The following is a 26,364-nucleotide window of genomic DNA, read 5'->3' on the forward strand; positions in this document are numbered from 1 at the left end:
ATCCCCAATAATACAGTCCCAGATGAAACTATCACCTAAGCTATATAAGACCTAATGGCTTTATTGATAACCACCTCGTGGGATGGTTAGAAAGTTGGTTTGGGAAATGGAAAGGGGTGGCAATGTCCATGCTGACTTCTTTAATCATTGCAGCTGGGATACTCACAGCACTTGGGTGCTGCATTATCCCATATACCCAAGGATTAGTTCAGAGACTCACTGAGGCTGACTTGGCCAAGCAAATACCTATTTGGTACCAGCAAAACAATTTGTACCCCCTTAAAGAGGAAGATGTCTAAGATGAAGAGTGTAAAAAGGCTCTTAACAAGTTTTAAGAGAGACTAAAATGTGAAAACTAAGAGTTCAAAAAGAAAGACGGGGGATTTGTAAGAATAAAATTAAGTTTAGCTTTCATACAAGATGGTACAGGAAAGGGTGGCAGGACAGTTCAAACTGGTCTTGCAGGTAGGGAAAGAAGAGAGCTCTGACGCAAACCTAGAATTGGTGCCAAATAGGTTGAAACAAGGTTAAATAAGTAACAGCCAGGGTCACTAAAATGTAAAGCATAATCAAAAGTGGGGAACTTCAGTGGGAAATTTGAATTAGATTATCTGGATAGGCTGTAATCTCTGGAGTATCCAATCAGTGGAAAAACAGGTGAGGGACCTCCATGGTAGGTTTACAGAATATATACTACTGCTTTCAGTTGCTCAGGGCACCAGCCATCATATTTTTGGCTGCATGCGAGTTCTCGCAGGATCATTAATAAATTTTTTCTTCTCCAAAAAAAAAAAAATTCTAGGTGTCCAGTGGTATGGGACATGTCAAGATACACCTTCTAAGGTGAAGGCTAAACTGTTGCATCTGGCCCCTCCTACAACCAAAAAACGAGGCGCAATGCCTAGTTGGTCTCTTTAGATTTTGGAGATAACATTTTATCTGTTTTGGTGTGCTACCATAGCCCATTTACTGAGTGACGAAGAAAGCTGCTGGCTTACAGTGGGGAGCAAAACAAGACAAGTCCCTACAACTGGATCAGGCTGCTGTGCAAGCTGCTGTGCCACTTGGGCCATATGATCCAGCAGTTCCAGTGGCGCTGGAAGTGTTAGTGGCAAATTGAGGTGCTGTCTGGAACCTTTAAAGTCCCCTATAGGAGAATCATAAGGCCTTTAGAATTTTGGAGTAAAGCCTTACCATCATCTGCACATAACTAGTCTCCTTTTGAGAAACAGCTTTTAGCCTGTTGCTAGACCTAAGCAGAAACTGAATGCTCAACCATAGGCCACTAAGTTATCATGAGACCAGAGTTGCATACTGGGTGTTTGACTCACCAAACCATAAAGTTGGGTGTGCACACAGCACTCCATCATAAAATGGAAATGGTATATACAAGATAGGGCTTGAGTGAGTCCTGAAGGCACAAGTAAGTTACATGAGGAAGTGGACCAAATGCCTATGGCCCCCACTCCTGCCACATTACCTTCTCTTTCACAGCCTAGAGCTATGGTCTTGGGGAGTTCCTTATCGTCAGTTGACTGGAAAAGAGAACCTTGGGCCTGGTTTACAGATGGTTCTGCATGTTATACAGGGATCACATGAAACTGGACGGCTGCAGCCGCTTTGTGGGATATCCCTGAAGAACAGTGGTGAGAGGAAATCCTCCCACTGGTTGGAACTTTGAAGAGTGCACCTGGTTGTTCATTTTGCTTATAAGAAAAACTGGCTAGAGATGAGTTTGTATACAGACTCTTAAGCTGTTGTTAGTGGTTTGGCTGGATGGTCAGGGACTTGGAAGGACTATGATTGGAAAATTGGTGACAAAGAGGTCTGGGGAAGAGGTATGTAGATAGACCTTTCTGTGTGGGCAGAAAACATAAAGATGTTTGTGTCCCATGTGAATGTGAAACAAACCAGAGGGTTGTTTCAGCAGAAGGTTTTAATAGTCAAGTGGACAAGATAACCCATTCTGTGGATACCAGTTGTCCTCTTTCCGCAGCCACTCCTGTCATTGCCCAGTGGGCTCATGAACAAAGTGGTCATGGTGGTAGGATGCAGGTTATGCATGGGCTCAGCAGCATGGACTTCCACTCACCAATGCCAACCTGGCTGCAGTCACTGCTGAGTGCCCAATCTGCCAGCAGCAGAGACCTGCACTAAGTCCCCGATATGGCACAATTCCTCGAAGTGATCAGCCTGCTAACTGGTGACAAGTTGATTACATTAGACCACTTCCATCATGGAAGGGGAAGTAATTTGTTCTAACTGGAACAAATCTGACACATACTCCAGATATGGGTTTGCATTACCTGCCTGCAACCATCTAACCAAAACTATCATCTTATAGAATGCCTTATCCACCATCATAGTATTCAACACAGCATTGCTTCTGATCAGGGCACCCACTTCACAGCAAAAGAAGTGCAGGAATGGGCACATGCTCCTGGAATTCTCTGGTCTTACCATGTTCCCCATCATTCTGAGGCAGCTAGGTTGATAGAATTGTGGAATGGCCTTTTGAAAACTCAATTACAGTGCCAACTAGTTGGCAATGCCTTACAGGGCTGGAGCAATGTTCTCCAGGAGGCTGTGTGTGCTCTGAATCAGCATCCACTCTATGGTGCTCTTTCTCCCATAGCAAGATTCACGAGTCCAGGAATCAGGGTTAGAAATGGGAGTGTCACTACTCACTATCACCCCTAGTGATCCACTAGGAAAACTTTTGCTTCCTTTCCCTGAAATCTTGAGTGCTTCTGGTCTACAGATCTTAGTTCCAAAAGGAGGAGTGCTCCTTCCAGGAGACACAACCATGATCCCACTGAACTGGAAGTTAAGACTGCCATCGGGCCACTTTAGGCTTCTCATGCCTCTTGATCAACAGTCAAGGAAGGGGGATTAGTATACTGGTTGGGTCGATTGACCCGAACTATCAAAAGGAAATAGGACTTCAGCTACACAATGGAGGTAAAGAAGAGTTTTCCTGGAATACAGGAGCTCTCCTAGGGTAGCTCTTAGGACTACCAAGCCCTGTGATTGAAGTCAAGGGAAAACTGCAATACCCTAATCCAGGCAGTGCTACCATTGGCCCAGAAACTTCAGGGACGAAGCTTTGGGTCACCCCACCAGGCAAAGAATCACAGCCAGCTGAATGTGCTGAGGGTAAAGGGAACATGGAAAGGGTAGTGGAAAAGTAGTGATAAATATGAACTATGACCACATGATCAGTTACAGAAATGAGGACTGTGATGGTATGATTATTTCCTCCTCGTTTTTTTATGTTTGTATTTGTACATAAAGCAAATGTTTTTGTTTTCTTCTCTATCATATCCCCTTATCATATGACTAAGTTGTATTGTTCATGTTGTGGTACTTAAATTATATAAATCTCTGGAAAGATTTAGTGCGTTTCTGGTTGTACACAGGGCAATTGAGTATTGTTAGCTAAAAATATGTCTGTTATTGTGTTCTATTTAGATATTAAATAAAATTTAAGGTGATGTGTACAGCTACCAAGTTGACAAAGGGTGGACTGTTATGGTTTGGTTTCATGTGTCATCTTGGCCAAGTGATGGTGCCCAGTCATCTGGTTAAGCAAACGCTGGTCTACCATTACTGCAAGTACATTTCATGGTTGATTAATAGACCAGAAGGCTGGTTTATTAAATTATCAGCACACTGATTGCATCATAGCTGAATACATCTGCAGTTGGCCAAGGGGAGTACCTTCCATGATCGGTGATGTTTAATCTAATCAGATGAAGGCTTTAAAGGAGAAATCAGAAGAGAATCTCCCCCTCTGCTTCAACCAGCCAACCTCTCCTGGGGGATTCATTAAGACCTTCATTGGAACTGTCAGCTTGCAGCCTGCCCTATGGAATTTGGACTTGCATCTCCCTACAGTTGCATGAGACACCTGTATAAAACCTCATATTTACAGATATCTCTTGTTGGTTCTATTTCCCTAGAGAAACCTAATACAGAAGACAAACATGAGAGAATACATCAGTTAGTATCCAATCAGGAGACAGAAACCCCACCAGTTATTTGAACAGAGAAAATTTTATATTTTAATTTAAGAATTATTAACCTGTAGAAGGTAGTTGCCTACTAAAATGGGTAAAATACACTTCTAAGGAGTGAAAAAGCACAAGGGCAAAGATCAGCCTCTATCTTTGGCTGAGGGAGTAGACAGCAAAGTAACTGAGGACTACGGTCCCCTATCCCCAGGGCAGAGATTCGGAGTCTCTGAAGAGGGCAAGGCCACCACAAAGAAAGAAAGAAGGTAAATACTACCTCTTTCAGCAATAACAACCTTGAAAAAGATTCCTTTGTTCAAGGACTCTTTCATGCAAGGCAGTATTGAGAGTGCAGAAAGGACAGAGAGCCAGGACCCTCAGGTCACAAGTTCAAGTACCAATGCAATTCACACTAAGGTCACCCTAATTGCTCTTCCTATAAGAATCCCTTTTCATCTCTCTCCCTCCCATTACTCATATTGCAATATCTGCCCCTAAACTTCTCCACCTCCATAAAACTCCCTAAATCCCCTTAGATAGAATTACATTCACAGGACAAGGTTATTCTCTGTTTTGTACACTTATCTTTTCTTATTACTTTGAATAATAACTCATATCCACATCTCTGATTATTTAGCTACTCTCCTCGGACTAGACACCACATGTTCTCCAACTTTGTGACTCATTAGAAGTGCGCTAACCAATATGCTAGCTATGAGCTACTTGGAGCTATTTGAGCACTTTAAATGTGGCTAATTCAAATCAAGGTGCGCTGTTAAGTGCAAAACATAAATCAGATTCATTGACTTAGTATGAAAAGAGGATAGTATAAAATATCCCATTAATAACCTTTTTATATTGATGATATGCTTAAGTAATATTTTGAATGCAATGGGTTTAATAAAATATATTATTGAAATTAAAAACCTGTTTTTTTATGTGGCTAATTAGAAAATTTAAAATTACATATATGGCTCACATTTTTGGCTTGCATTATATTTCTACTGGATGGTGCTGCCTTAGAACAGCCAACTATAAATAGTAGTCTACAAATATTTAGTGAATAAATGAATAAAGTGAGAATCTCCTTTTGGGATTCTAAAATAGTTGATTTTTTAAAAATTTACTTATTAATTAAAAATAAAGAAACAAAATAAAACAACATACATAATCAGTAATTCACAATAAAATGGTTGATTTTATGATGTGGTTTGTTTTGTTTTTTTATTTGGGAACCAATATATGGTGATCAACTTTTTTATTTTTGCCAAATAAATGTAAAAACAGGAGTCTTCTGTTAGAAACATCACTGCATAAGAGAAACATAATATCTTAACCTTTAAATGCAGGCAGAAAGTGATCTCAACTTAAAGGGAACAGTGGTCAACCTTACACAATTATTTTTAAACAAACAAAATGATTGTATTAAAATTTCAAAGTACAGAGCAGGTGCGGTATAAAACGCCACTGCGCATCATTACACTACGAGCAATTGTTTTCTCAACACAACTGTCAGTCTTGAAGCAGCTATTTCACAGGTCAACAGGAAGTGGAGCTGCTCTGTCTGCTTTGCTCTAGCTCTCTGTTTTGTCTATGCTTGCTGAAAATTTGGATTTTTCACATCAGTGAAAATGGAGTGCACACAGTTAACACTATTTTGGCACCTTTGGTATATTCTTGGCAACTGAGGCTTTCCAGGGAATAACAAGGTCCCATCTTCCCACTTAACTCACTCCAGTCAGTCTTGCTGGCAACAGTTCCCAAAGAGACTGATGTTCTACTTACAGCTGCATCTGTCTTCCTCCCGCCTTCTCTATGCAGCTGGAGCAGACCAGTAGTTTAGCTTTCTAAGGCTGCAGGGAGTGGGCTGCAGGACTGTGGTGGCTCAACATGGAAGAGCCAGGAATTAATCTGAGAAGCATGCCATTCCAGAGAACAGTCAAACACTGGTGTGCTGGGAACTGCTGCCAATGTCTAACCTAATGAAAATGTCACCAGTGGGCCTCAGTATCTCATCAATAAACCAACATGATTATTGCTTTATCTACAGAAGTGGGCTAGAATCACGCTTTTTTCCCATCAATCCAAGTGTTAACATAATCATAGCTTTTGGATCCTCTCTGTCCTCATCTTAGACTTGTGTGCTCTCTGCATCTAAATGTCATCTGCTCAAAGGGCACGGGACACGGCAGGAGAAATGAACAGAGTGGAAAGGGACAGAGGAATCATTATTTGGGCTCCAGCTTTTTCAGCTCCCAAAGCTGCCAATTTCCTTGAAATAGCATCATCAGCCAATAGAGATGAACTTTGGTTGGATTGAACAAACATTATCCACCATATGGGAAGCTGTACTTTTTAATCAGAGCTTCTGTTTGCTTTGCATCTCTCCAGAAGGCAAAGACTTTTCCTCAAAGCCCCTTTCCAATGGGAGGGGTCAAAAATAAGGGAAAATTAAAATTTTTAAAAAGATTTGTTTTTCAGAAATATGCCTGCCATTGGTGCTGTTTTCTTACCGTTTCTTTCACTGCATCTGGAAAGTCCCTTCTGTATAAATACCTGAGAAGAAGAATTTTTTTAAGGAAAAAAACATTTCTTTCTTCTGTGCATTGATATTCTTAGGAATGCAGTGATCAGGTACAGCAGAGCTGACATTCAACCAACTGCATTAAAATCTAGCTTTACACTGACAGCCTCCTAGGCATTTGTTTCTGCCTTCTGTGGGTGGTTCTCTTAGACCTGGAAGGATGGTGCCTGCTTCAGCTGCATGGGCCAACCTGAGAGTATTTCTTAGGCATTAAAAGGAGAGCAAAAGATGGAAGGAAGAAAGTCCCATCGTCAACTATGTATTTATTTTAAGTATATAACCATTTATTCGCATAATTAGCGTCATATTCCACTATGCCTAATTGCCACGGATAGGTACACAGACACAATCAAGACAAATCCTGCAATTTATCTTTCTTATATGAAACCTCACCTATTTCCAATAACTCTGGAATCAACTACAATAACAATCTCTTCTGTCATCTTTGTATTGTACTAGACAAATGGAACCACCCTGACAGCTGACAGACTGATTTGATCTCTCTGCCATCTCCAGGGTATAGCTCTGATTTGCTCTTCATCTGCTTATACTTTTTTCATCAGAAGAGGGTAAATTCTGTATACTGCCTGTTAGTCCTGATTAAGTCAGGACTTTTCTTTATTTCCTCCCTTCCTTCCTCTGTTCCTCCTTCCCTTCCTTCCTTTATTTTTTTTTAATAAAACCTCTTTGTCCAAGTGACTTAACCGGAACCAAAAGAAAATCATCCTGGAATGCAGTGAAGCCCTTGAAGTTTCATGTCCTTTGAAGCCTAAATGGCTTAAATTGCTTTGCTCCGAATGCCAAAGATTAACCTTTAATCATGTCAGAATCTCCCAGCCCATCCTAAACCTTTCTCTGAAAGATATTTCTTTCCATTTTTTTCCTTCTATTTTTTAAATGCATTTGAACAGAATTGGTTCCACATAGAATCATGCTGTCTCTCTCCCAAGCATAGGAGAAATTCACTACTTCTCTTTCATAGACTTCTAAGAGTCAACCTCTGGGTCCCACAGAATAGTAAAATGTTATGCATTTCTGCGGCATAATTCATGGCAGACTTGGCTGTTTAGAAACCACTCAAATATGCTACCATCCCTGGGAGCTTAACTGTCAAAAATACGACAGTCTTAGTCACGATCAGGAGAAAGGAGACAGACATTGTGTGCGCCTCCCACAGTCTCTAGCTGGAAAGCCACTCAGACTCTGAAATAATCTTCTCCCACCTGATTTCACAGATCTAGTATGAGCACAAAGCAAGTTATACCAAATTATTACAAAACTAAGAGAATCATCAAGAGCGTTACGAGTGTCCTTTCCTGAAAATTCTGATATTTATCAGAAATAGCATATTACATTGAATTGATCTGTTTTAGCATAAAAAAAGCTGCAAATGCCTGAGTTGCAACTGATTGTCCCTCCTGTTTTTCTCATTTCTTTTCTGCAACCTATTCTTAACTCAAGGATTTAAAAATATGCACTAAAGGCATAAGAATAAATATCAATAAACATGGTATAGATTTAATTTAGCTTTGAAGACAGCAGAAAATATTTTATAGTCCCAGTCATTATCCCCACAGGAGGAAAAGGAGATTAAAATACATGAATTTCAAATTGTGCATTACTCGAAGCATGACTTATTTTCACTCTAGAACTCTAGGCCTTTTAAAAGTCTGATTTGGCATATGCTTGACATTTGCATATTGATAGTGCACTCTGGGACGGAGGAACTGGCATGCAACAGGCAACCAGAAAACAGAATCTGGTGATCTAGGACAGCAGCAAGGCAGGTCTGTAGGGGTGGTCTAACAGGGTCAAGTGCTGAAAGATGAAATAGAGGGAGAGATGTCAGAAATAAAGAGGCATGGAGTAGATGCAGACTTATACAGGTAAAATCCAAGGAAACATTCCTTCCTGGTTCTGAAAGGAGGTGAGATGATGGGGAAGAGAGCGGGGAAAAATAGAAAAATTTATCATCTAAACAATACACTTTGGAGCGTAAAAGGGGGCCTTTTAATTATATTGCACAGATACCAGGCGTAAGCCAGAATGATGCTGACTAAATTGGACATGGCCATCCAAGTCAGACGTGACCTTGATGCTTCAGGTCTGAGTGACCAAGATGGAAACACCATGAGTCAATTATGAAATGAAGTAGGGTCTCATTTTCTGGCAGGAAAATGCTGAGTTTGGTTTGGAAATGGGGGACTGAGGCCTAAAAGACATTCACTTAGTTGAAAATGCAAGTCGGAGTTCAGGTGAGAAACTGTATAAAATCCAGCTCTGCTGTGGAAAGCCCAAGGTTTTAGGCTTTGTCACACATGATGACATTGCTAGTTTTGGCTTAGTATAGAATGCTTATTTTTCAAAACATTTTCATATCAGTTTTCTCCCTTTGATTTTAAAAGCAACTCTAGTAGGTATAATTGCCTTCAATTGATAGATAAAGTGAGGTTTTGAGAAGCTTGGAAACTTGCCCTTTGATACATAAAGAGCTGGATTATCAGCAAAAAAGGATGAGGAACCTTCTTAATCAATTTTCATTTCTACCATCTCATGCTGCCCCTTTTATATTCAAATTCAGGGTAATATAAATTTTTACTGAATTGGCTAACAAAGAATGGAAAACAATGAATAACAATAAATCTTTGAAGAACAAGCAGTTATTACTAAATAAATTCACTTTAAGATAAGAAAATAAAGGTGCCTTCTATTAAGTTATGAGTTTCTCTGAGGAGCGATTTCAAGTGTCAAGAATGACAACATCAGGAATTGAAGATGTGAAATGAGGAAAAGTGTGACCAGGGAACATTATTGTATGACTAAGATGATGGTGGAAACTAAATTGTGGTTAAACGAGGCAGGAGACGGTCAGGGCAGAATGGTCATAGCAGCTGGGAAGTAATAATTGTCAGAAACAAAGTAGGAGATCTGTCAAAGAAGTTATAAAGAGAAAGAAATTGTTAAATCTCTTAAAACACGTAAAACAAGAACCCCTGCAAAGAGAAGCAAATACGAATTAATAAATTAACTACAGAATATATAAACTCACTAACCCCACACAGTCTTTTAATTTTATTTTTAATTCAATTCTACAATTGAAATTCAACTTTAATTTCATTAAAATACTTGTTAATCATAAGTTCCAGGCAGTATAGGAATAGAAATAAAAACAGACCAGGTAAGGCTTAGCTTGGCTTGAACCAGTACAGCCCAAGGACTGTTACATTCAGTTCCAACAAAGTAAAAGCCATAGTCCAGTTTCTTAAAAGCTGAAGAAAGGGCTGGTTGACCAAATGGCAGCATAATATGTTGCACATCGCCATTCCACCCATCAATCTTTGAACAACTAGCCAAAACTGGCAGAGAGCTTCTTCCTCAAAACTAAAAAGGAAAAAGAAAAAAAAAAAACAGTTAAAATGAGTTGTAGCAATCGTGCAAGTGACAAATCAAGAAAACACAGATTTAAAAATGGTAGGAGAACCTCATGGCAACCTTGCTGACCATTCGTACTCCTCCCTGAGCAGCTTCAGGTTCCTTGTAGGTTTTTGGCCCTCTTCAGGAGGGAACAGAGCAAGCCCTGTGCGATTGGGTGCCAATCTATTTAGTGTAAGTCTAAAAGACTGAACCGGGAAACTCGTCCCTAGTTCGCCATCCCAGAACTTTCCGTGCAGCTTGGCAGAAGCAGCCTGCAGACAGCTAAAGCAGTATAAGAAACAATTAAGTCAAAGCAGGCTGGGTAAAAGGATTCCTGGCTTTAAGACATATAATAGAGCACGAAATGTGTGATGTGTGTGTGTGGTCTAGCTTATAGGGAGCAGAGAGGATATCTGGATTCCTATCAGTAAGGGAACTACTAAGACTATAAGCAAGCACAAGCCAAGGACAGGATACAGGCTCAGGGAAGGACCCTGCAATTCACTTTTGCCTCAGGCTGAACCTCAGGCTGATAGAAGGGTTAAATTCTGAAGGGGAGCACCAGCCAAGGCAGAGCCAATTCGTAAAGACTGTGAATGGGGTTTCATGCATTGGTTTGTTAGTTTTTCTTAGCTCCTGGTATTCAAGGAAATCTCTCCACTAGCTGGAGACAAACTTAAAGAATAGACAGTACAGGGACTAAATCCCAGAGATAACACATCAAAATATTAACATTCACAGTTTATAACAAAAAATTACAAGACATAAGAAGAAAGAATTTGGAGGATTCATACTTTCTGACTTTAAAGCATATCATAAAGCTCCAGAGGCCCAAATAGCACAGTACTGGCATAAAAAAAGACATATTGATCAATGGAATCACACTTAGAGTTCAGAAATAGATCCTCATATCTATGGTCAACTGTGCCTTGACAAGGCTGCCAAACACACTCAACTGGGATAGAACAGTCTCTTCAACAAATAATGCTGAGTTATCCATATCCAAAAGAATGAAAGAGGCCCTGTCTAACACTTTATATAAAAATTAACTCAAACTGGATCAAAGACTAAACATAAGAGATAGTACCATGAAACTCTGAGAAGAAAATGTAGGGAAAATCCTCAGCAAAATACTAGCAAACCAAATCCAACAGCACATTAAAAGAATTGTACACCATGATCAAGTTGAATGTATCCTAGGTATGCAAGGGTGGCTCAACATAAGAAAATTAATTAATACCCATCAATTAATTAATTAACACTAATCAATTGTTTCAATTAATATTAATTATATAATCAATCAACACCACATTAATAGGACAAAGGAAGAAAAAACACAGGATCATTTCAATTGACTCAAAAGGGCATTTGCCAAAATCCAGCCCCGCTTCTTGATAAAAACATCCAAAAAAAACTAGGAAACTTCCTCAACTTCAAAAGGACATATATTCAAAACTCACAGCTAGCATCATACTCAATGAAAACATTGAAAGTTTCCTTCTAAGGTCATTGTTGTATTTAGGTTCAGCTGTGAACTTGGCCAGGTGATGGTGCACAGTTGTTCTGTTGCTGTGGACTTAAATCATAAGCATATGAATTTCATCTATAGCTGATTATGTCTACAGTCTGCTAAGGGGAGTGTCCTCCCAATGAGTGAGGCTTCAAAGTCAGAAGAGAGAGAAAACAGCTCAGCACAGCTCCAAGGAGCTCCGCACAACAAAGCTCAGAGCTGGCTCAGAAGCAGACACCTGGAGATGCAGAAAGGACATGCCCTGGGGAAGGCTGTTTGGACCCAGTAGCCTGAAAGGAGGGCCAGTAGGTGTTGCCATATGTCATCCCATGTGACAGAGAGAGCCAGAGGACAGTTAGCTGCCTTTCCTCTGAGGAACTGTAAATTTGTAACTTAACTCTATAAAAGCCAAATCCATCCCTGCATTCTAGCAGCCTTAGCAAACAAAAACAAGCAGGAATAAGACAAGAATGCCCATTCTCAGCCCTTACTCAGCACTGTTCTGGAAGATATAGCCAAATCAATTATGTAAGAAAAAAGAAATGAACAATATCCAAATTGGAAAGGAAGACGCAAAACTTTTCACTATTTGCAGATGACACGATCTTATATAGAGAAAATCCTGAAGAATCCACACCAAAGCTAGCAGAGCTAATAAATGAATCCAGCAAAATGGCAGGGTACAAAATCAACATACAAAAATAAGTAGTGTTTATACATTAGTAACGAATAACCTACAACTTCTAGAAAGAAAGAAAGAGAAAGAGAAAGAAAGCTGGGATAAAAGAGGCATTAGACTGAGTCCCTTGTGATGGTTAATTTCATGTCATGTCCAGCTGTTTGGTCAAGCAAGAAATGACCGATATCACGAGGGTATTTTTGTAGATGGATTTATGTAACTGTTCAGTTGATTGCACCTACAACTGGTTGCATCTACAATCAACAAAGGATCCTGCCCTTGGCAATGAGTCTCCTCATCCAACCAGTTAGAGAGCTTAAAGCAGAACTGCAAATTTCAGCATTCAGAATGAGGAAGTTCCACCTCTTCTTCAGCCAACCAGCTTCTCCTGGGGAGTGCAACTTCACACTCAGAATTTTCCAGCTTGCAGTCTGCCCTACAGACTTCATGTGTGCCAGATTTCAGAATCACCTTTCCTGAAGTTTCTAGCTTTCATCTGCCCTATGAGATTTAGACTTGCCAATCCCCACAGTCAAATGATCCAATTACTATACTAAATCTCTTAAAATATGAGAATCCTATTAGTTCTGTTTATCTGGAGAACCCTGACTAATATGGTTCTTATTCCAGAGCTTGATATTATTGTCCAGTCAAGACACATACATCGGTCAAACTGTTCAACCTGACTTGACCACAATCAAAGAACCAATAGCAGAGAGTATATCAGAAAAGCCTTCCCAGAGGCTTCCCAGCTAGCTTGTTAGAAGACAGAGTTAAAAACAGCTTTCTGTAGTTCCTCCTGAAGGGTCATTTCCCATGTGACCTGAGATATTTTAATAGAAACAAATGGCTCACACCAGATGAACAATTTTATATCATCAAATTATGACTGCAAAACTACATTTCATGCTTCCTAATTGTTGAATTAAAGAGGTCTGTTAGAATAGCAATAACATACTCAAACTGGTTGCGATTAGTGCTTTAACACCCATTTTACTAGAGCAATAAATCATGGGGCTGAGCTAATCGCTCATTAGTTAATACTTAAAACTCAGTTTTGAGATGGAGTGGGTAAGGGGCCCCACTTAAGGCGACTCGTGGGCTGTGCCTGGCGCAGCACCCTGCAGGGGAACTTGTTTCAAAGCAATTTGGCATTCGGTTATGTTTTACGTTGCGTGTGACCTTTATCTCTAACTACTTGTCCATTATCAGTGGGGAATTGCCGAGCAAGGAATCCTCAGAAAAAAGGTATTTGTGATCGTGTGATTACAATATCAATTTCTGAGACCTAGAAAGAATAGGGGGATAAAACACCAGGGAAACACGTGTAAACAATGAAAAAAGCAAAAATAAGGACAGAAAAAAGAGATTGAATATAAGAAAGTAAAAGCAAAGCTAAAGGTGAAAAAAGATGTGTGGGCAAGACACAGGAGTGTTCATTCATCCTCCCTACGTGTGCAAGACACTGGTATTTCCTGGCCAGGAGCAGGTCACAATGGCCCTGGGAGATGCAGGGGTGAACAGGGGAACACTGGGCTTTGGATCCACCGCAGGTAGGGTGTGTGAGTTTGCAAGCACCAGGACCAGTCAGGGAATCCTGACTCTTATACCTAAGCTGGTCACAGGCTGAGAAATGGTGTTTCCAGTGGGGCTGAGAGGCTCTACAAGGGTACTTAGATTTCCGAGGAGAAATCAGTGTGGCAAGTTTGACACCAAAAAAATCCCTTCTACCTGCGGGTTTCAAACTCTTCCCTTCTGGGTAGAGGAGCCTCAGGTACAGTGTCTGGGAGAAAGAGAGAGAGAAGGAAAGAGTGAAGCCCTTATGCCACCCATCCTTCCACTAAAGCAATCCCATTTCTATCTATGGGCTACACATCAGATTCTATGGTGCTCAAAAAAAAAACAAGTTTGCAAATCACTTTTCTCATCTATGGAGAAGTGCGCCTTTTACATGCATGGTGTTATTATAGGTAGTGTCTGCACTGAAATCCTTTCAAGGACCCTCTGAAACAGTTTGAATGAACAAGGCGTGATGAGGGCAACACAAAGCTGTACACTTACCCACACAGATGGGGAAGCCTTCCTGAATCCCTTTTTCAAGGCTTTTGTTAATTGTGGGAGTGAGTGGGAGGAGAAGCCGAGTTTTCATTTCATTGAGGTATGATTTATATATGTTAAATTGTACAAATTTTAAGTGTACAGTTCAAGTTTTGAAAACTATAAATACTTCTGTAGCCATCACCCAAATCAAGATTTATTACCCCAAAAGTCTCCTCTGAAAGACCCCGTCTAGGCAATCACTCTCAGTGTCAACCATGTTTCTGATTTGTACAATTATAAATTAGCTTTGTCTGTTCTTGTCCTTCACAGGATAGGAACCATATTCTATGTATCCTTAGGTCTGACTTCTTTCATTTAACATATTTTAGAGTTTACCCATGCTCTTGTGTATATTCGTTTATTCTTCCTTTATTGCTGAGTAGTTTTCTATTTGTGACTATGCCACAATATGTTTAGCTATTCACCTGTTGATAGACATTTGGGTTGTTTCTCAGTTGGGGAAAATATGAATGAAGCTGCTATGAATATTCTCGTAGAGTTGGTTGTGGGCATGTTTTCAATTCTCTTGCATAATTACTTAGAAAGGTAATTCCTGGTTCACATGTAATGGTATGTCCAACATAATAAACCGCCAAATAGTTTTCCATGACGTTTGTCCCATTTTATAGTCACACCACAGAATTGAATGAGAGTTCCAGTTATTCCATTTCCTTGCCAAAACTTGGTATTTTCAGTATTTTTTAAATGTTAGCGATTACAGTGAGTGTAGTGGTATTTTGATGAGGCTTTAATTTCCATTTCCCTTGTGACTAATGATGTTTAGCCCTTTTTAATGTGTTTATCAGCCATCCTTATATCTTATTTGTAAAGTGTCTATTTAAGTCTTTGGCCATTTTTATTGGATTGTTATCCTTTTGTTATTGATTTTAAGGTGTTCCATAACTCTTTGTGGTTTCCCACAGCTTGTGGCCTGCCTTTTCATTATCTTAATAATGTTTTTTGTTTAGGAGAAGTTGGTAATTTTGATGAAGTTCAATTGATCATTTTTTTTCTTAGTGTCTTTTACATCCTGTTTAAGAAATTTTGGGCTACCCAAATTTGGGGAAATGTTTTCCTATTTGTTCTTCTGGAATCTTTATAATTTTAGCCTTGACATTTAGGTCTATGAAAAAACTAAAATTAAGTTTAAGGTACGGTATAGTATAGGGGGTCAGAAAAGTTCATCTTTTTTATGGCTATCTAGTTGTTCTATCACAATTTACTGAAAAGACATTCCTGTCTTTATTGAATCTCATTGGGCCCTTTGTTTAAAATCATTTGACCACATGTGTGTGGTTCTTTTCTTCGGCTCTCTATTTTGTTTGTCATTACATTGGTACCACATTCTCTTGATTATTGTAGCTTCATAGGATATCTTGAAATCAAACATTGTAAGTTCTCCAGTTTTATTGTTCTTTTCAAAAATTGTAGATTTTTATTATTTAAAAAATTAGAATCAGTTTGTCAATTCCTATAAAAATCCTATTTGCATCTTCATTAATATTGTATCAAATCTATAGATCCACTTGGGGAGAATTGCCAACTTTCACAATATTCATCCTTCCCATTCGAGATCATGGTCGAGCCATCCTTTCATTTGGACTTCTTTCATTTCTCTGAGTAACGTTTGTCATTTTCAGTATAGAAGTCTTACATCTCTTTCATTAGATTTATTCCACTGTAATGAATGCTTTTTTGGATGTTAAGAATTTGTTATTCTTACCGCCATTTCCCAATTGTTTACTCCTGGTATAGAAATACATTTGATAGTTTTATATTGAACTTGTATCCAGTGACTTGGCTAAATTAACTTATTTGTTCTTATACTTTGTTGATTCCTTTAGAGTCTAGGCAAAAATATAAATTGCCTGCAAATGAAGATAGTTTTACGACTTCTTTTCTAATAGTTACATCTTTTTCTTCTTGCCTAAATGGATTGGTTAAGACCTCCAACACAATGCTGAGTAGCAGGAGGCAAAGTGTCTCATTGACACTCCTCTGTCGCTCCTCTCCCAGGAAGCGGCGGGTCAGCTGGCCCAGGCCCTTTCCCGCTGTGCTTGCTCTGTTCTGTCACTTTCTGCACATCCGGGACACTTCCCTCCCCAAAAGACAGTTCCCTGTGAGAACCTCCTGCTCATCCTTCATACTTTGACTTAAATGTTTCCTTGTCATGGAGACCTTCCTTGATAACCTGTAGTAGCATCCCTCCCTTCTCTGGTGCAGTCCACCACACCAGGCAATTTCCTCCCATAATGATTATTTTGATTTATTCATTTAGCCATTTCTTATCTGCATCTCCTACTGAGATGCAGTAAGGTAAGCTACCTGCAAGTAAGGTCTTGTTTACCTTCTTTACAAATATGCCCAAGAACCTAACAAGAGCACCTGTTGTCTAACAAATGTCCAGTGCATAAGTACATCAATCTCTGGCTTACCTACCGGAGCCACTTATCCTGTTCAAAGGAGAAATCACAGTTGCTCATTTTGTTTCATAAAGAGGAGGACAATGTGGGGACAAAATGTGACAGGGACCCTGTGTCCTACTTAGGCTCTGACTGCTCTGTTGATAATTCTCAAGTAGAAAAGTGTAGGTTTGTGCTGCAGGCTCTACACTGCCAGATAAAGAACAGGAGTGAGGCTGGAGATGGGGTCTGCTTGGAGTTTAGAGCAGAAAGGAGGAGAGCTGCTAGATCCCAAAAGGTCTTGAGGGTCAAGATGTCAAAGGGTTTTGAACAGAGGACTCACAAAATTAAATCTGGGCTTGAGAAGGTTGCCACACGCTTAGCCAATTGTTGCTGGTCAAGAATGGAAGCGGTACAGCAGTGAGTGCCGGTAATGACAGTGAGAGGCAGGTGATGTGTGCAGCTGAACTGGGAAAGGCAGTGCACGTGGAATCAAAGGGAATCATCCACAGAATCAGAGATCAACACAGTATGGGGGCTGAGCAGCAGAGTGCGGTCAAATGTGGCACTTAAGGCTCAACCATGAAACAAAAAATAAGGCCACACTGTCCTAACGTCCTACTCTACTGACTTTGGCAGAATTCCCAAGCACCTCCCATCAGAAAATTGGGTCTGCCTTTTTCCAACTCCCCCTTGCCTCCTTGCTGTTAAAAGTTCTCCCTGAAATCAAACAAGGAGTTTACTTAAAACTTAGACATTTTTACAAGGACTACTTTTTTACCTTTGTTTCTATCATTCTTAGGAAAAGAGAAAACAGCAATGGTTTCTAGCACTTTTCTCCTTTTCTCCTTGAACATGCTTAAGTTTTCTTTGGGGGAAGAAGGAAAGCCCAGGATAAAGTCAGCTGTGCATTAAGTACCTGTTTGCCTGCAAAACCACAGCCATGACTCTCCACTTTGGCAGCATGTTTTTGTACCCACCCTCCCTCTCCAAGAATATTTGGATAATAAAAGCAGCTGGATTAGAGCAGAAAAGGCTGCTACCCAACATCCACTCCCACCACCAGCTGCACTGAGAAAACAAATGTGGGTTCTGTCAAGCAGTTAGCAAGGATCGGGCTCTGAGCGGCCAACTCCACAGAGGCCACGGCCCTCGGGCAGTGTTTGTGGCCTCTCTGGGGTGAGTCATTTGTTTTCAAACCAAGCAGAAGAGACTTCTGCTCAAGTTGCTTTTTCAGACTGCCTGTGGGGCCTGAAGTTGCACAATGGAGGCTGGAGTGCCTGAATTTCGAGGGTGAAGTTTCAGACGCCTAATGGCAGGTCTGGCAGGAATGGCAGAAAAGAGATGGAGAAAGGGCCCCCATACCAACTACGCTGAGAAAGAAGCATTTTGAGAGCCAAAGACTTACTTCAAGTTTTCCAACCTTGTTAGCCTCCCACAGTAGCTGGCAACCTTGAGTGTTCTCCTGCTCATACTAAATGACTGTTTCTTTAAATAAATGAAAAAGAAAGATTGAGGGAGAACGTTACTCCTCAAAGAGATCAGAGTGAATCCTGGACATGCAGAATAATGCAAGGGAGAACAGGTAGGAGACATTCTGGGTCTTTCTCCCAATCTGCCATTGACGAGCTGTGTGATCCTGGAAAATCCACATAACCTCTCTGGTCTTTTGTTTCCTCATCTATAAAATGTGAAAATCCATGTAGATGAGCTATTTCATGCCTTCTGGCCATAAAAATCTGAGGGGTCAGCAAAATGCACACAAACTTATTCTCGGTCATCCCTGCCAAGCTAACATCCAGTCACCAGCTGAAAGTTCCCAGTGATGGGATCTCACCTGTTAAACAGTCCTGTTCAGGTGCTGAAAGCTTCCTTACCTGTGTTTATCCAATACCCCGATGTTTCGGTCTGCTAAATGCTGTCAGAATGCATGTACCAGAGATGGAATGGCTTTTAAAAAGGGAATTTATTAAGTTACAAGTTTACAGTTCTAAAGCTATAAAAATGTCCAAACTAAGGCATCCATAAAAAGATACCCTGACTCAAGGAAGACTGATGTCTGTCACATGGGAAGGCACATGGCTAGCGTCTGCTGGTCCTTGTTTCTGGTTTGGTTGCTTCCAGCTTCTGATGCCAGTGGTTTCTTCTTTAAGTGTCTATGGGCCTTCACTTAACTCCTCCAGCATAACTGGTTTCTGGCTGGCTTAGCAAGTCATGGGAAGGCACATAGTGACATCTGCTGGGCTCTGCCCATGTCTAGGCATCTGCTCTCTTTGACAGCATCTTCAAGCATCTTCAAATGTCTTCATCTCTGTCAGCTCTGAAGCTTCTGAAGTTTCTTCAAAATGTTTCCCCTTTTAAAGGACTCCTGTAAACTAATCAAGACCCGCCTTGAATGGCTGAAGTCATATTTCCATCTAATCAAAAGGTCACACCCGCAATTGAATGTGTCAGTCTCCATGGAAATGATCATACAAACAATATTCCACCCTACAATACTGAATCAGGATTAAAGGACATGCCTTTTCTAGAGGTACACAAAACTTTCCAAATAGCACACCTGGCAATGCAAAAGTAAGCATGTTTCTGAAGGTCCATGTTTCTAGGGTTAGGACTAATGTTTTGAAGTTCTGAGACCCCACATCTCTTTAGTATGAGTTACCTAGCAGTTCTCTTGGAATTTCTCTTCCTCAATTCTCAAAGTATTCATGCAAACCAAGCCATAAAAGGAAGAGAATACAAAGCAAAATACAGCGTTGTCTTTGCTTTTTTTTCTACTTAGTGACGAGAGCTGGAAAAACTCCTGCTGGTGACCTTCGTCCAACTCTTCCTTTCATCCATTGAAGAAACCAAAGACCAGAGAGACAACATGACTCATTCAAGGTCACATTGAGACCTTGACATTAGGCCCACAGTTCTGGATTCCTAGCTCTCTACTCACAATCCCTCAGATGATTTCCAAAGGGCACTCCATGGAATTCAGATTTCCCAGGATATCAAAAGCTGTTTTCTTTGTTTTTTGTTTGGGGTGTGTGATTGGATGGGGTGGTAGAATCAGTTCTATGGCAAATATGCTTGGTAAATGCTAATTTAAACAATTGAAATTTTTTTTTTTTAAAGTGAGACTTCTCAGAAACTTAGCTATGCCATCTTATTGGGGCATGGTCAGAAAAGCAGGAACCACTTCAGTATTCTAGCAGAAAAGGAGTGAATACAAGTCATTAGGAGTTTATTACTCTTTTGGAAAGGCTGGATCTACAAAGATCAGGCAAAGCCACTGCTAGATTCAAGGATCACCAGAATCAAGAGTTGCAGGAATTTTACTGATATCTTTAGCCCTGAGGTGAGTGATGTTCAGGGGGATATCTGGAGAGACCACAAAACCTCCTATTTGCTGAAGCTCATATGTATACCTGCCATGTGTTGGAGAAGGGACCGTAAATGTCCTCTCTCATCTCCATTTTAGTTTTTGTGAAAGTGCCTCTCTCTGGCAGCATCTAACAAGAAGCCTACTTCTACACTGCTGGAAAATCTTAGCAATGTAGTTATCAGACTTCTAGCCCCTACAATTTAGCAGACAGCATAGAAGAGAATGGGGATGGGACTGAGTTGACAAAAGCAATCTGGCACATCTACTAATGTGCCGTACAATCAGGGCTCTCCAGGGAAACAGAAGTGAGAGGAGATATATACATACATACATACATACATACATACATACATACATAAATACATACATACCTATACATATATGCATATATATATACTTATATATATATATATATATATATATATATATATATCATGCAAATATTATGAAATTTATTGTAGAAATTGGCCACACAACTGTAGGGATCAGCAAGTCTGAATTCTGTAGGACAGGCTGCAAGTTGGGAACTGTGAAGCAGGGTTTGATGAATTCTGCAGGAGAAGCTGGCAGAATTGTTAAAGTAGAGATGGAAATTCTTCTTTCTGACTGCTGAAATCATCAGTTCTCCTTTTAAGGCCTTCAACTGATTGGATGAGACTACTCTCATTGTTGAAGGCAATTGCCTTAGTTGATTGCAGATGTAATCAGTCATAGATGCAATCAAATTTCTGGGGATTTAAATCTATGAACTATCCTCACAGTAATAATCAGGCCAGTGCCTGCTTGACCAGACAACTGGACACCATAATGTGGCCAGGTCGACACCAAATTTAACCATCACATGTGTACTGAAAATCTCCGGTAGGGATAGAGTCTGTAGTGTTTGCTAAACTTTTTTGTTACATGCCTTTATTTTTAGGGAAAGACCTATTGAAATACTTCAAAAGGCATCAAAGTCCCATGGCACTCATTTTGGACATTATTCTTTTAAACCACAACTTCAAGTGTCCATACCCTTTGAAGGTCCCATGACCCAAAATGTAGCTTAAGGGGTGACCTGGTGGCCTGCACTATATAACCAGAGTATTCACGATCCCAGCCTGAGCCCGAATGCAATTGCAGGACAGTTTACACTGTCCATAAAAAAAAAACAAAACTGCCTTCATTTGCCAGGGCTGCTATGACAAATACCACAAGCTGGTCAGCTTAAATCAACTGGAATTTATTGCCTCAATTTTGGATTCAATAGGTGTGGGCACCTATTGCTAGCTGCTGGAGCACAATATACCAGAACTCAGATGGCTTTTATAAAGGGGAATTTAATAAGTCACAAGTTTACAGTTCTAAGGAAGTGAAAGTGTCCAAATTAAGGTGCCAACAAGAGATTACCTTAATTCAAGGAAAGTCCATGGGATAAGAGCACCTTTGCCAGCTGGGAAGTCATGTGGATGGCATCTGCTGGTCCCTTGCACCTGGGCTCTGTTGCTTTCAGCCTCTGGTCCTATGTGGGTTCCTCACTTTGCTTCTCTGGGGCTGGCTTTCATCTCTTGGTTTCCCTTGGCTCTCTCTAGGTTCTGGCTTACTTAACATCTCATGGTAACATCAGCTGGGCTGTAAGCATCTCCAAACATCTGTGTCTCTATTCTCCACCTGTCTGCATCTGTGTCTGCTCTGCTGTGAAGTTTCTGTTGGCTCTGAGGCTTCTGTCACCTCTGTAGGCTCTGTAGTTTCTGAAGCTCTCCGAAACGTTTCCTCTCTTAAAGGATTCCAGTAAATTTATCAAAACCCACCTGGAATGGGCAGAGTCACATCTCCATCTTCATCAAAAGTTGATACCCACAACTGGGTGTGTTACATCTCCCTGGAGAAAATCTAATCAAAAGATTGCAACCTACAGTACTGAATCAGGATTAAAAGAAACGGCTGTTCCTACAAGATTGGATCAGGATTAAAACATGGCTTTTCTAGGGTATATAATAATGCTTTCAAAGCAGCGCAGCAGGTCATTCTTTCTCCTAGAGATGGTAGCTTGTCAGCAATCCTTGCATTCTGTGGCTTGTACGTACATCTCTACTTCCATCACATGGCAATATCTGTCTTCTGGCCTGGCTTTCACTTCTGCGTACACTTTTAGCTGTACTGGATTAAGGCCCACTATTCAGTGAGGCCACAACTTAACTAATAACATCCACCAAGGTCCTGTTTACAAATGTGTTCACATGCACAGGACCGGGATTAGGATTTGAGCATGTCTTTTGCGGGGGACATGATTCAATCTCCCGCGATACCACTCCTCTGCCTATGCTGTCCCAGCTGGCTGATCTGTGTGTGACTTCCTGAACACGTGCTTCCGTGAGCCATCCTCATCCTCTTTTCCCATCCACATCCTAGTCAATCATCAAAGCCCAACTCAAGTCCCTTCTCTCTGACAGCAAACTCAGCGACTGATTTAGCTTACACTCATGTCTTCCTTCTCTGAAACCTTGGCATCTACCGTCTTCACTTATCACAGATCTGCCTGTGACATCTTTTGCACTGTTTCCCTGCTCTACTTAACAGCTCTTATGTGTCATTTTTCTCATCCCCATTTGTGTTTTATCTTCTTAAAACAACTGTATTGTTACATTCTCTTTATGTTTCTGGGCCTCCCAAACTATCTAGAACAAAGTTAAGGACATCATAGATATGCAGATATGTATGGACCGGATGCAATGATTAATTAACCAAATCAGCTTCCAGCCCAAGTTTGTTTTTTCCAGAATTTTCATTGGAGCAGGTCTTAGCTTGCATATGGGTATATTTGTCATGTGCATGAGAGGAAAAACGGAGCTCCATAAAAGTACCTATCATCAGGTGGCAAGGATGGTTTTCCTTATGGAGCATCTCTTTGTTATTCTGAGGTTCTCAAACCCTGAGGAGCAATGTGACTTTTCTGAAGTCCCCAGTGTTATTCTTGCTTCCAAGAATTGTTTCAGGCTTGGATACTCAGCACTTCAGAGGCCATTTCTATTTCTGCAATATTCATATTTTGCATCTTTATACATTACACCTCTTTTTAAATATTTATGGTCTCAGTTTATCTTTCAGCAATCACCCTAGGAACTGGGTAGAGCTAATGCAATATTATTGCCCTACTTCTAACATTGAAGAAACTGAGGCACAAAGATACCATCTACTTGGTAGCAAAACTGAGGCATGATCTCCAGTCTCCCACGTCCCAATCAATTGTTCTTTCTAATGTGTTCCAGAGGAGAGTTACATGAATTGGAACGTGGGTGAGCCCAACTTGTGTGTGTATGTTCAATTAATTGACAGAAGGAATTTAAATTAGAAAACATTCAACTGTTTTTCTCCTTGGAAATGGGTTTCTACAGTAGAAGGATAATCATACATCCAACCCCAAACTGATCCTCACCAAAATAACTGTGCCTGCCAGCCTTGCCTCTAAATAATCTTTAGGGATTTTATAGCTTGCATACAGAGTCATATTTTGAGAAGCATGCATGCATCTATAAGTTGTGAGCAACTGGCTGATGCAGGTAAAAGAATCCTGGAGTGATGTTTTAATCCATCGCCCACTTGTCAAAACCACTCTTCAAATCCACTTTCCCAGGCACCAGAGTGTGACAGTCAGAATCAGGAATGTAACTGTGGTGCATTGCCAATGATGCTCCAGTAGTGAGACAGGGCCAAGGACTGCCATTTAAGAAACTTCTTCACTTGGACCATTGTCTCTCTCCAGCCTCAATCACCACGTCCAACTTCAAACTGTGCTTTATACCAAAATACCTGCAATTTCCTGCCTTCTGGGACAGACCTCTCTGCCCTTTTGTCTGTCTGTACCCACACTGGGGAGAAAATACCTGAAGGGCAGAGACTAGACTCAGAAGATCCCCAGGGAGTAAGGCACTTGTTAAGTATCTGTTGAATAAATCAAACTCCGTATGATTATATCTTAGGGATATGGGAGCAGGGGCCCATTTCAGCCAGGTTTGGCTGCCATCATCAGTGTCTCTTTGGGAATATGAACTCTCACATTAGGTCTGACAAGTGGGATGACTGACAGTCTCCTCTGGCCACCTTGCTTCTTGGTGCATTCACAACCTCTGGAGGAGATGGGAGAACTAGTTACTTATTGGGTGAAAAGGGACAGTATGTAGGTTCCTAATGTGGTGCTTCCTTCAGACAACACCTTGGGTGCTTAAAGCTCACCTCTTAGATATTTATTTCTTCAGATAAAGCATTCAGACAATTACAAAGAGAATGAAGTAACATGTTTGAGGGTCTAATATGAGAAGATGCTTCATATGCTACCTTCTCTAATCCATACCACAACCCTATAAAGTAGAAGGGAATTTCCCTTTAGGGATGAGCATAGCAAGAGGCAATGAAGTAATGGAACATACAGAAAGAAACAAGGTGGCCTAGCCAAGATTTATAGACAGACCTGCTTGATCACAAAGACCTGATTATTTTTGTTAGCTCATGTTACCTCTTGTTTTAGTCTCCTTGCTGTTAAAACAAATAACATGCAATGGATTGGTTTAGATGACAGGCATTTATTGGCTTGTGGTTTTGAGGCTAGAAGTCCAAAATCAAGGTGGCATCAAGGTGATACTTTCTTCCATCTGTGGCGTCCTAGGGCTGGCTGACAGGGACTGCTGGTCCCAGGCTCTTTTTGTCACTGGCAATGCACTTGGCGGCCTTTCCTGACCTCCCCCTTCTCTTCCAGGTTTTGCGGACACTCAATTTCTCGCTGCTCCCTCTGGCTTTCTTTCTCTCTCTGATGCTTCGTATAAGGCATGCTTCGTATATAGGATTGAGACCTGTCCTGAGGGTCACACCTTAATGGAAGTACCTCATCCAAAGGACCTATTTACAAGAGTTCACACCCACAGGAATGGACCTGTGCGTTTGGGGGTACATAACTCCAAACCACCATTCCTCCCATTAAACACAAATACTCTTGGGCAGGGGGTCTTAACAGCTATTATCGGTCATAAATTATTTCTTTCATTCATTCGACCAAGAGTAATAGAGAACTCAGTATGTGCAAAGTAGTACATGGGGACTAGAAAGAATACGAAGTGGAGCCAGGCATGGCTCCTTTCAACAAGAGAGAACATTTACATAGACAATTAGGATATTGGGGTAGAAATTATATGTGCCACTAAAGACAGATATCAGATTGGAGCGTCTCCTTACCTGGGGAGAGCAAGGATGGCTCCAAGGAGAAGGGAACCTATCTGCCTTCTGAGGCAGTGATTGGGGAAGAGCAAGGATGGAACAACACAAGTACAGATGAAAGGAAGAGAAGGTATGGATTAAAACCGGTGACCATCACAAGGGCCAAAAGGTGGAGACTACCCAGGTGTCCAGCACATATGAATGGATAAAGAAAATGTGGTCTGTCCATACAATGGAATATCACTCAGCCATAAAAAAAGAAAGACGTCCTGATACAGGCTACAACATGGAGGAACCCTGAAGACACCATGCTGGGTGAAGGAAGTCAGACACAAAAGGCCATGTATTGTACAATTCCACTTACATGAAATATCTAAAATAGGTAAAAACACAGAGACAAAAAGAAGATTAGAGGTTATCAGAGACTGGGAGAAGATCGAGGAAAAATGGGGAGTTATTGCTTAAAGGATACAGAGTCTCTATTTGGGATTATGAAAAAGTTTGCTAATGTATGGTGGTTATGGTTGTAAAACATGATGGATGTAATTAATACCACTGAATTGTTTACATGAAATGGTTAAAATGGAAAATTTTATGTTTACATACGTATATGATCATAACAAAATTATAGAACAAAAGTTGAATTCAAAAGTAAGTCAGACAGAATGAGGCAAGGTGAGTGGGCAATTGTATGATGAAAATGACTTCACTGCCAGGGTCAGCCCTTCTGCACTTTATTCGTTAGGCAGCAGGAGGACTCTCTTAAGTCCCTGAGGAAGGGGGTGGAGTGACAGATCAGAAGGACAAAGATGAGAGCCCAGTTAGAGGCATTGTAACAACCGTGGGCCAGGTAATGGAAGAGAGTCAGGAGAGGACATGCTATGGAAATTAGTCTGATGGAAAGAGGAAAACAGCAACAAAAAACTTCTGTGAAAGGTGCAGTAAGAGAAAATGAAAGACAGCCAAGATTAACTTCACAATTTTTTTTCAACCCACAGAGACATTCCCAAAGCCATCACATCTCACTGCCTTGCGGTAGCAGGAGATTGCTTCTGATTTGCAACCCACGCAGGACAAAATGTCTCCCTACCCTATAGCTTCACAG

At 40.7% G+C, this 26,364-nt stretch overlaps 1 long non-coding RNA gene across 1 annotated transcript in view; it reads right to left on the reverse strand.

Annotated features, from left to right (window-relative positions):
* Window positions 1-26,364, reverse strand: part of LOC143684216 (uncharacterized) — a 129,850-nt gene that overhangs the window by 71,457 nt on the left and 32,029 nt on the right. The window lies entirely within an intron of this gene.

The sequence above is a fragment of the Tamandua tetradactyla genome, chromosome 1 (assembly GCF_023851605.1).
Source record: "Tamandua tetradactyla isolate mTamTet1 chromosome 1, mTamTet1.pri, whole genome shotgun sequence".
NCBI lineage: Eukaryota > Metazoa > Chordata > Mammalia > Pilosa > Myrmecophagidae > Tamandua > Tamandua tetradactyla.